Source organism: Vombatus ursinus, unplaced genomic scaffold, assembly GCF_900497805.2.
Source record: "Vombatus ursinus unplaced genomic scaffold, bare-nosed wombat genome assembly UNPS02012299.1, whole genome shotgun sequence".
Taxonomy (NCBI): Eukaryota; Metazoa; Chordata; class Mammalia; order Diprotodontia; family Vombatidae; genus Vombatus; species Vombatus ursinus.
Genome location: NW_020952077.1, coordinates 1,878 through 10,982, shown reverse-complemented (window position 1 = coordinate 10,982; position 9,105 = coordinate 1,878). Strand labels below are relative to the sequence as shown.

The following is a 9,105-nucleotide window of genomic DNA, read 5'->3' as shown; positions in this document are numbered from 1 at the left end:
GGTTACTTCCTAATACCCAGTTCCCGTCCCATGTTGCCACAATCTTCACTTGGCAGTAGCTAACACCAGACAATCCCTCACAAGAAGTATTTCTCTATATCAAAGAAATAATAGGTCCAGTTCTTATCCTTATATTTTGTATCCAATTATATGGGCACATGTTGTTTTCCCTAATAGAATGTAAGATCCTTGAGGTCAGCTGCCATATTTGTAGTCTCATCATGAAATCCCAGTGCCTAGTAAACCCATAATAAATGTTAGTAATTGATCTGTAGATGAAGAATTAATAAGTGAATTATTATTATATTGTATTATTAATATATTATTAATAGTACATTATAACACATTATATTATTGGTTTGTTTATTATATTGTATAATTATAACATATTATATTAATAATTATTATAATAAAGTGTAGTGGGAGGAGTTGTTTAGAATACCCCTAATCAGTGGGTTCCCCCCCTCCCCAGTTCAATCGATGAAATCACAGGAGGGACAAATAACAAAGACAACAGGGTGTTTGTGTCTTCAAAGAGGAATTTTTCATTTTGTTTCCACTTTAAGTATGAAAATACTCTCTGGTTTTATTTGAGAGGCAGCTTGCCTTTGACTGACAGAAGAACAGCTATGCCCTTAGTGGTCTGTAAAAATGGAACTTGTCTGTTCTGGGACACATTGGAAACAGGAAGCAACATCAAGGAGTGTGACTTCTGGCAGTCTAGAAGAGAGCCAGCAATGAAAGAAGAAGCCAGCTGTTGAGGGAGATTATTTGCTTTTCCACTTTTTCCCCTGCCAGAGTGTATCCTTACAGTCCTAATGGTTATATTGGTTTGCATCAGAACTAATGACTGACTAAGAGACCGTAAGCAGAGAGAATGAAAAAGAATCTTCAGAGATGGAAGCTTAGTCAAGCTTCAGAAACAAGCAAGCCCAGGACCCAGTTAAGAGGCCTGTTTAGTAAAGTCTATGCCCAGGAGGTGCAGGATGAGGACACCAACAAATAGAAAGGATATTGGGACCCTGTGGTCCGAGGTGTGAATTGCTTTGACCACACACATTCTCTAAGTATGTGCATCCCTCTAAGTATACACCAAGTGCATGGCTACTTTTCCCACTGACAGATGGGTATAGTTGTGGGAGAGTGTGCCCCAGGTTTATGGGGAGGACATTTTATTATGTTGTCCTTAGGATATCACTTCACTAGACATTTTTCCTTTGAGCTAATCGTCTACTGGCTGACTTAAAAACGCAAGTGCATCAATGGGGCCCTTAGAACTCTATTTTTAGGAGTGCAGATTCATGGAGTATATTAAACCCCAGGGTAGTAGCTGCCCCCCAGAGACATAACTTATGAGTTCAAGCTACTGGAGTAGCCCAGAGGGTGTGCTATGTACTAATAATAGCTATAATTTCTACAGGCTTTAAGGCTAGCAAAATATTTTTCTTACATTATCTTTTTTGAGTCTCATAACAATAAAAGTATTATTATCATCACAATTTTACTGATGAGGAAATTGATATGCATTGAGATTGAATTGGCTAAATGACTTGGCCATTGCCACAAAGATAAGATAAAATGATAAAGTGAGAAAGAAAGGAAAAAGAGAAGGGAGAAATAAGAGAGACAGAGATAAAGACAGAGAGAGGAGGGAGGGGAGGGAGAGGGGAGGGAAAAGAGAGAGGAAAACAGAGAAAGGGAGACAGATAGATACAGAGTGAAATAGAGAAGGGAAGAGAAGGGGGAGGAAGAGATGGGGGGTAGCAGAGAGGGAGAAAGAAGGAATGGGAACAAGAGAGCTGAATTGAGGATCCATCAGAGCAAAGGGTTTGGAAGAGGAACATGGGGAATGTCTGGGTGCAGGAAGAAGACAAATGGAGGGATGTCCTATGCAAGAGGAAGATGAGGGAGGTTCTAGGGTAAAGAGAGTGAGTGAATACTGAAGAGTGAGGATGATAGATGCAGATTTAGGAAAATAGAAAGAGATGGAGAAGTTCCTGGGGTTAGAGGATGGAGGTGTGGAGCTAAACATGAGAGGCTCCTACCTTGGGAAGAAGGAAACCCCGGAATTTGGTATCCTTGGTGACTCTCTGGGAAACACCCATGGCAATTATGTTGCTAAACCTCTGAATCTCATGGATGACAGCCTCTGTGTACAGCATCTTGGCTTTGTCCTCAAACTTGGGTGATCGGTTCCACCCAATCATCTGATCAATTTCCTCATGGATTTTGGCTGTGGTTGGGGGAGGGGCAGGAAACAAGGGTGTTAGAGAGACCCCAGGGAAGTCCCAAGGGAACTGATGGAGTGTGGAGGTTGAATATACCCTGAGATAAGAGATGAAAGGATGAGAAGTGAAGGGGATAATCTATGTTCCAAGGGTGTGTGTGTGTGTGTGTGTGTGTGTGTGTGTGTGTGTGTGTGTGTGTGTGAAGGACAACTCTGTGTGAGATGAAGAGACAGAGGTTTGGGGCAGCTCCTAGTGTTCCAAAGGAAATCTAAGGGGAGCATGGCAGAGGGACTTACCTTCCACTTCTGGGTGTTTCATTAGCAGAAGGAAGCCATAGCGAAGGGTCGTGCTAACAGTCTCAGTGCCAGCAAAAAACAGGTTCAGAGTAGTCATGATTAAGTTGCGAATGAAGAATTCTGTGTTGGGATTTTCCTTTTCCTGTTGGGGGGAGTGGACAGGGCTCAGGGCTCCCCACCCCCACATACACATACTTGCTATGCCTCTTCACTCTTCAGCCTCAAGGCCTCCTTTCCCCCCATGTTAGCTCAATTTCCTTGAGCCTCAGGAACGTACAGGGATGGAGATGGGGGGGAACTATCAATGGCCCCTGATAAATCTGGAATATCTCAGTTCAAAGGAACTCAAAAAGCTATCTAATCTCCTCAGAATTCAAATGAACATAAATTTAGTACTGAAAAGGACCTTAGACAGTGTCAAATCCAGCCACTCTCATGAAGAAATGAAGGCACAGAGAGGTTGGAACCTTCTCAGAGTAACATAGCTAGTAATTATCTGAGGTGGGATTTGAACTCAGGTATGCCTGACCCCTGAGTCCATAGCCCTACCCACTACAGTATGCTGCCTTCCAGAATCCCAGGATGGTAGACCTGGGAGAGACCTCAGAAGCCATAGAAACCCTCACATTAAGCCTCCTGACAAGTGGTGGTCCAACCTCTTCTTGAAGACTTCCAAAGAGGGAGAACCCATCAGTTCTCTGGTAACCCATTGCACTTTTGGACAATTCTCACTGTCAGGAAGATGTTTCTCCCTGACATCAAACCTAAATTCTTCCCTTTACCATTTCTCCCATTGTTCCTGGTTCTGCTCTTGAGGACCAACACAACAAATCTAATATCTTCCATCCTACATTTTATGGATGAAGTGAGAGAGACCCAGGGAAAGGAAAGGACTTCCCAAGGTCTCATGAAGAGAGTCAGGGAAGGCTACTAGGACTAGGTTATTGAGTTCTGGATCACCCCAGTCCCTATACCCAGCTTGTGAATATCTGAAGTGGCAGGGAGAGTGGAGAAAGGGGAATGTCTATTTGTGTCTCTTTGTGTTGGCCTTTTCTTCCCGTGTTTCTGTTTCCAATTTTATGTCTGTTTCTGCATCTACCTCCATCTTTTTCTCTGTGTCTGTTTCTGTGTTATTCTGTGTCCCCCATCTCTGTATCTTGCTTTCTCCATTTGTCACCCTATCTTTATCACTCTTTGCCATGCTACCCCCAAATTGACAATGACCTTCATAAATGCTCGGTATATCTGAATCTGTGCTCTAGGTTACTGCCTGATCCTGGGGTCTTTGTGAACCTACCTCCTGAATGTGCCACAGGGTACTTTTGAGCCTTGCCTCTGGAAGGCTGAAACTTGCCACCTAATGTCTACTATTGCTGCCTGCTCACCTCCAAGACCTGCTGCCTGATTTCTGTGAATCTCACTTCACAATATCTGTGATTTCCCCCAGAGATCCGTAACACCCTCAGTCTGAGGTCTTAGCCCATCCACTCCATTTTCACCTGCTCACTGGGCCATTACCTCCTGCATCTTGATCAGGAAGGAGTCAATGAAGTTCCAGGGTGAGTTGGGGCCAAAGGTGGCCTGGTTCTGCAGGATCTTCTCAGTGATGAAGGCCTCCAATCCTTTCAGTGCCTTGAATGCTTGCTGCTGAGGCCCTGGCAAGTGCTTCATCACTCCCGAGAACATCTCATATAGCTGGGGGAGTGCACAAGATAACTCATGGGGTACAGAACACTGGAGGTACAGATAACACATGGGGTACAGAACACTGTGCCTGAGGGATATGAAGAGGATGGAGTGGGTTATCAGCATGAAAGATGGTAGTTTAGGATCTGGAATGGAGTTCATTATGGAAAATAGGTAGTCAGGAGGGGCCACAGAATCAGACTGGAATGAGTCAGTCAGGATGAGAGATGAGCATCTGATTGGGAGTTGGGCATCAAGACAGGGCATAGGACAAGATAAGGGATAAGCAGGATATGATGGAAGATAAGAATGGGGAAAGGAGGTCAGACTGAGGAAGGGGATCAAGGATGGACATGAGCTCATATTGAGAATAGTGGGGTTGGATTGAGGAATAGGGTATAGTAGGTAAAGGACATAAATGAAACCTGAGGATTGAGGGATGAAGGTGAGTAGAGACCCAGCTGTGTGGGAGAGAAGGTCTTGGGGCTCACTTGTCCCATGGATGTAGCTGTGAACCGGAAGCTCCCCAGCATCATTTGCAACAGAGACAAGAGCTGTTTGTCCTCATATTGATAGCGATCACCAAAGATGATGGAGCAGATGACATTGGAGACTGTGCAGCTCAGGATGAAAGTAGGGTCAATGGGGGCCCCTGTAGCCCAGCCAGGTCAACACAGACACAGAGATAAGGAAGCACAGTGGTAGAGTATTGAAGAAAGAGGACAAAAGCAGAGAGATGGAGGAGAGGAAAAGAGGAAGCAGAAGAAAGAAAGGAACAGAGACCCCAAGAGATGCACGGAGACAGTTTTGGATAGAGGTAGCATAAAAGGGGAGGTGACAGGAGAGTAGGAGAGAGAATAAAGATGCACATAAAGTGGGTTGAGGCAGAGACAGGGAGAGAAAGAGATAGTGACTCTTCTCTGACTCTCACAGCCTCCTCCAAAGGACAGCCAATATCTCCACCACCAAAATAATTAAGGGACCTTAGAGGCCATCAAGGCCACAAAGCCAGGAGCAATCAGTGAACCCCAATCTTTCTACCTCCAAGATCTGCACAATATCCATTATTCCATGATGCCTTTGAGGTAGCTTAGGACACAAACAATATTATGCTCATTTTATAGGGAAGGAAACTAAGCCCCAGAGAGGGGAGGTGACTTGCTCAAGTAATAAGTGGTAGAAATGTGATCCATGCCTAGGTCTCCTGATTCTAAGTACAATGCCCTATCCATTACCCCAGGTTGCCTCCCTTCACCTAGCATGTCAGATGGAAGGGATCTTTGCAGCTACCTAGTCCATCTAGTGAAAACCCTTCTTTTTACAGATGGGAAAACTCTGACCAAGGTCATGTATTCAGTAGGTCAACATGCTAACTCACAGAGCATCAGAACCAGAAGGGATCATATACTCCAAACCCTTTAATTTTATAGAGAAAAAGAAACTGAAGTTCAACATGAAGAAAGGACTTGCCCCAAGATCACACAACCAGTGAAGGACAAAGCTAAAACTCTAATCTGGGTCTCCTGGATCAGGGAAAGTGTCAGTCTCTGAACCTAGACACTAAGAATCACAGAATCATTGCTTTAGAGGTGGAAGGGAAGCTAGAGGTCACCATCTATTCCATCCTTCTCATTTTTACAGAAAGGAAACAAAGGCCTATAGAAGTGAGGTCACCTGCTCAAAAACACAAAGCAAGTAAGCGGAGAAGTTCAAATCAAGATCAGGTCCCATGACTCCAAAATCAAGATTTTTCCCACAGCAAGATTTAGGAATCAGCTGTTATCACTTGTCCTTTGTTTACAAAGAGGAACATTGACCTCATGGGATGATGACTTGACTTGCACATGAGCTAGTATTAAATGAGGCAAAGTTGCACAAAGTTATCAGTCTCACTCTCTCTACTAGAGTTATTGAAATCCAGTGTCAAGACAACAGTCAGGATGACTGTCAATGGCCCAGGATTCAGTGAATGATCTTGGTGGCTTCAATGCCTTACCAAGCTCTAATGGCTCCATGGTGCCTACTTCAGTTGCCTTCATGGCCATTGGAGTAATTTGTTCTCATCCCCCCATTCCAACAGGGGGACATCTTCATATGCTTGAGATAGACATCCACCTAACTCACCAAGAGGTTTGAGGCCCATACCCTCAACATGGTTTATCCTGTCTTCCAAGACAATTTTTCCAAGGTGTAGCTCTTTTGCATGCTATAGCTCCTTGGAGCCACAGGTGAGAGCTAGGTGGCAAGTGGACACCAAAGGTGGATGAGCAGCCTCTGCAAGCTCTCACACTTGTTCCTCCTGGAACTACCCCATACACCCTTAGAGATTAACTAGGGTTAGATGTAAAGGAGAAGTAAGTCACAGGACACAGAGAACAGTAGCCAATTTGGGGGTAGACCATATAGTGGAGGTTAACCTTGTCCAAGGTCATGAAATCTTCTTAGGACCTACTCACCTTTTGTCCCTCAACAGGCCTCAATGAGGAAGCCAGCTTCTTCTTGGATGCATTCTTCAATGCCCCTCTTTCCCATGCCAAAGTCCCTGAGGGTGGTGATGGAGAATCATCGGAGCTGCCGGGACCTCTCCCCATTACTGAAGATCACACCTGGGCAGGGGCAAGAAGGAGGAAATGGACTCAGACAGGCCTGGAAAGAAACATGAAGTGGGCATCTGGGAAGAGTCAAGGAGGGAAAGAGAAATAAGGAGAGGTAGGGACAAAAAGAGAAACATGGAGAAAGGGAGGTGGATAGACAGGGAGAAACAGAGAAATGGAAAGACAGAGCTAGGGAGATAGGAAGGGGCAGAGAGATAGGGAGACAAGGAGTCATTGGATGGCAAGTAGAGATGGAGAGAAAGGGAAGATGGTAAAACAAGGAGAGACAGAGATAGAGAGGTGGATATGGGGAGACAAAGAGAGAAAGAGAAACAAGCAAAAGAGGGGAGATAGGAAATGATAAAGAGGTATAGGGAAAGACTGAACAGATAGGAGAAGGGGAAAGACAGAAAAGGGGAGGGAAAGAAAGGGGAAGGGAACAGGAAAGCAATCAGAGAAAGTTAGGTGGAGATATGAATAGACAAGAGAGTGAGGGAGAAATGGTAAAACAAGGATGGAGGGAAACATAGAAAGGTGGGAAATATGAAGAGACTCAGAATGGGAGTCAGAGAAACAGGTAAAGATTGAGAGGTAGAGGACTTCTGCTTCTGGGAACCAAGATGGCGGAGTAAGAAGTGAGTCTCTCTTATCCTCCCCTATTAATCCCTGAAAGCCCAGAAAATATCAACCCAGGAAAAACCCTGGAACAACTGAACCAGAAGAAAGATGGGGTGCAGCAGTCGGGTAGCCCAGGTAGCTTGAGGAATTAACTGAAAAGTCCCCTCTTACCTTGGGGGAAGGGGAGCAGTAAAGAACGGGAGGCATCCCAACAAGCTAGTGGAAAGCCCCACTGCAGCATGCCAGGAAGAGATCCTGAAGCCCAGGTGGTGGAGCAGGCAAACACCAACACCTGGACCCCCAAGTGCCTCACTGAGGGTGGGGGAACTGGTGGAAACCAGCTCAGAAAGCCACCAGGGGCCTCGGCATTCTACAGCCACTGGCTCTCCCAGTGCCTCAGCAAAACTAAGGGAAGCAGTGCTCCAAGGGGCCCCAAGTGGATAAACACCCTACAACATCCATCTGAAAGGAGCTGGAGAAAGCAAAAGGAAGGAAAGGCCTGGGTGAGCAGGAAATCTCCAGGAGCCACACTACCCAATCCTACCCCTAGAGTTCCAGTATTGCTGATTCCAGCCCAACACCAAGTAACCTGCCAGAACCCTACAGCCTCCAACTGCCAATATTGGAGGCCCCAGCACACAAAGCCATCGACCAGGCCCTAGGCTCCCAAAACAAGAAGCCTGGGTCAGTGCCCTCTGCTCCCAGCAGGAGAGCTTAATCTCTTTAAAGGCCAGAAATAAGCAAACACCACGAGCAAAAAGAAACATAGGATAGATTCTTATTATGGGAAGAGTGAAGATCAAGGCAGAAATTCTGAAGAGGACAATATTGTCAACAAACCCACATCTGGAACCTCAAAAGGGAATATGAACTGATTTGAATCCCAAAAAGCCTTCTTAGAAGAGCTCAAGAAGTATTTTAAAAGTCAAATGAGAGAGATAGAAGAAAAAGTGGGAAAAGAAATGAGAGGTATGCAAAAGAAAGTCAATAGCTTGGAAAAGGAAGGATGAAAATTAACTGCAGAAAACAAGTCCTTACATCTCCAAAGGCCTCGTGATGGAAAATGCTATCCACATCCAAAGAAAGAACTATGGAATTTGAATGCATATCGAAGGATACTATTTGTTAATTTTTTTTCTCTTCTGTTGAGTTTTGTTTCTTCTTTCTGGTGGTTCCTCCTATTGGTTCTAAATCTTACTTCCAATATCACAAATCTGAAAATATGTTTAATAAAAAGGCATATATATATATGTATATATATATGTATATAGCCTATATCAGATTGTGCACAGTCTTTGGGAGGTTGGTGGGGGAAAAGGGGGAGAAAAATTTTAAACTCAAAAGCATATGGAAGTGATTGTTGATAAATCAAAATAAATTAATAAAAATAAATTAAAAAAAGAAAACAAGTCCTTAAAAAATTCAATTGGCCAACTAGAAAAAAAAAAGTACACTGAAGAAAACAAGTCCCTAAAAAATAAAATCTGCCAAATGGGGAAGGAGGTACAAAATCTAATAGAAGAAAACAATTTGTTAAAAATTAGAATTCAGCAAATGGAAGCTAATGACTCTGTAAGAGAGCAAGAATCAGTCAAACAGAAACAAAAGAATGAAAAAATAGATGAAAATGTAAAATACCTCATTGGTAAAACAATTGACCTGGAAAATAGATCCAGAAGAGAC

The 9,105-nt window shown here is 44.0% G+C and overlaps 1 pseudogene; it reads right to left on the bottom strand.

Moving 5' to 3' along the window:
- Positions 1-37: 37 nt before the first annotated feature.
- LOC114039741 lies at positions 38-6,816 on the bottom strand (annotated as a pseudogene).
- Positions 6,817-9,105: the final 2,289 nt, after the last annotated feature.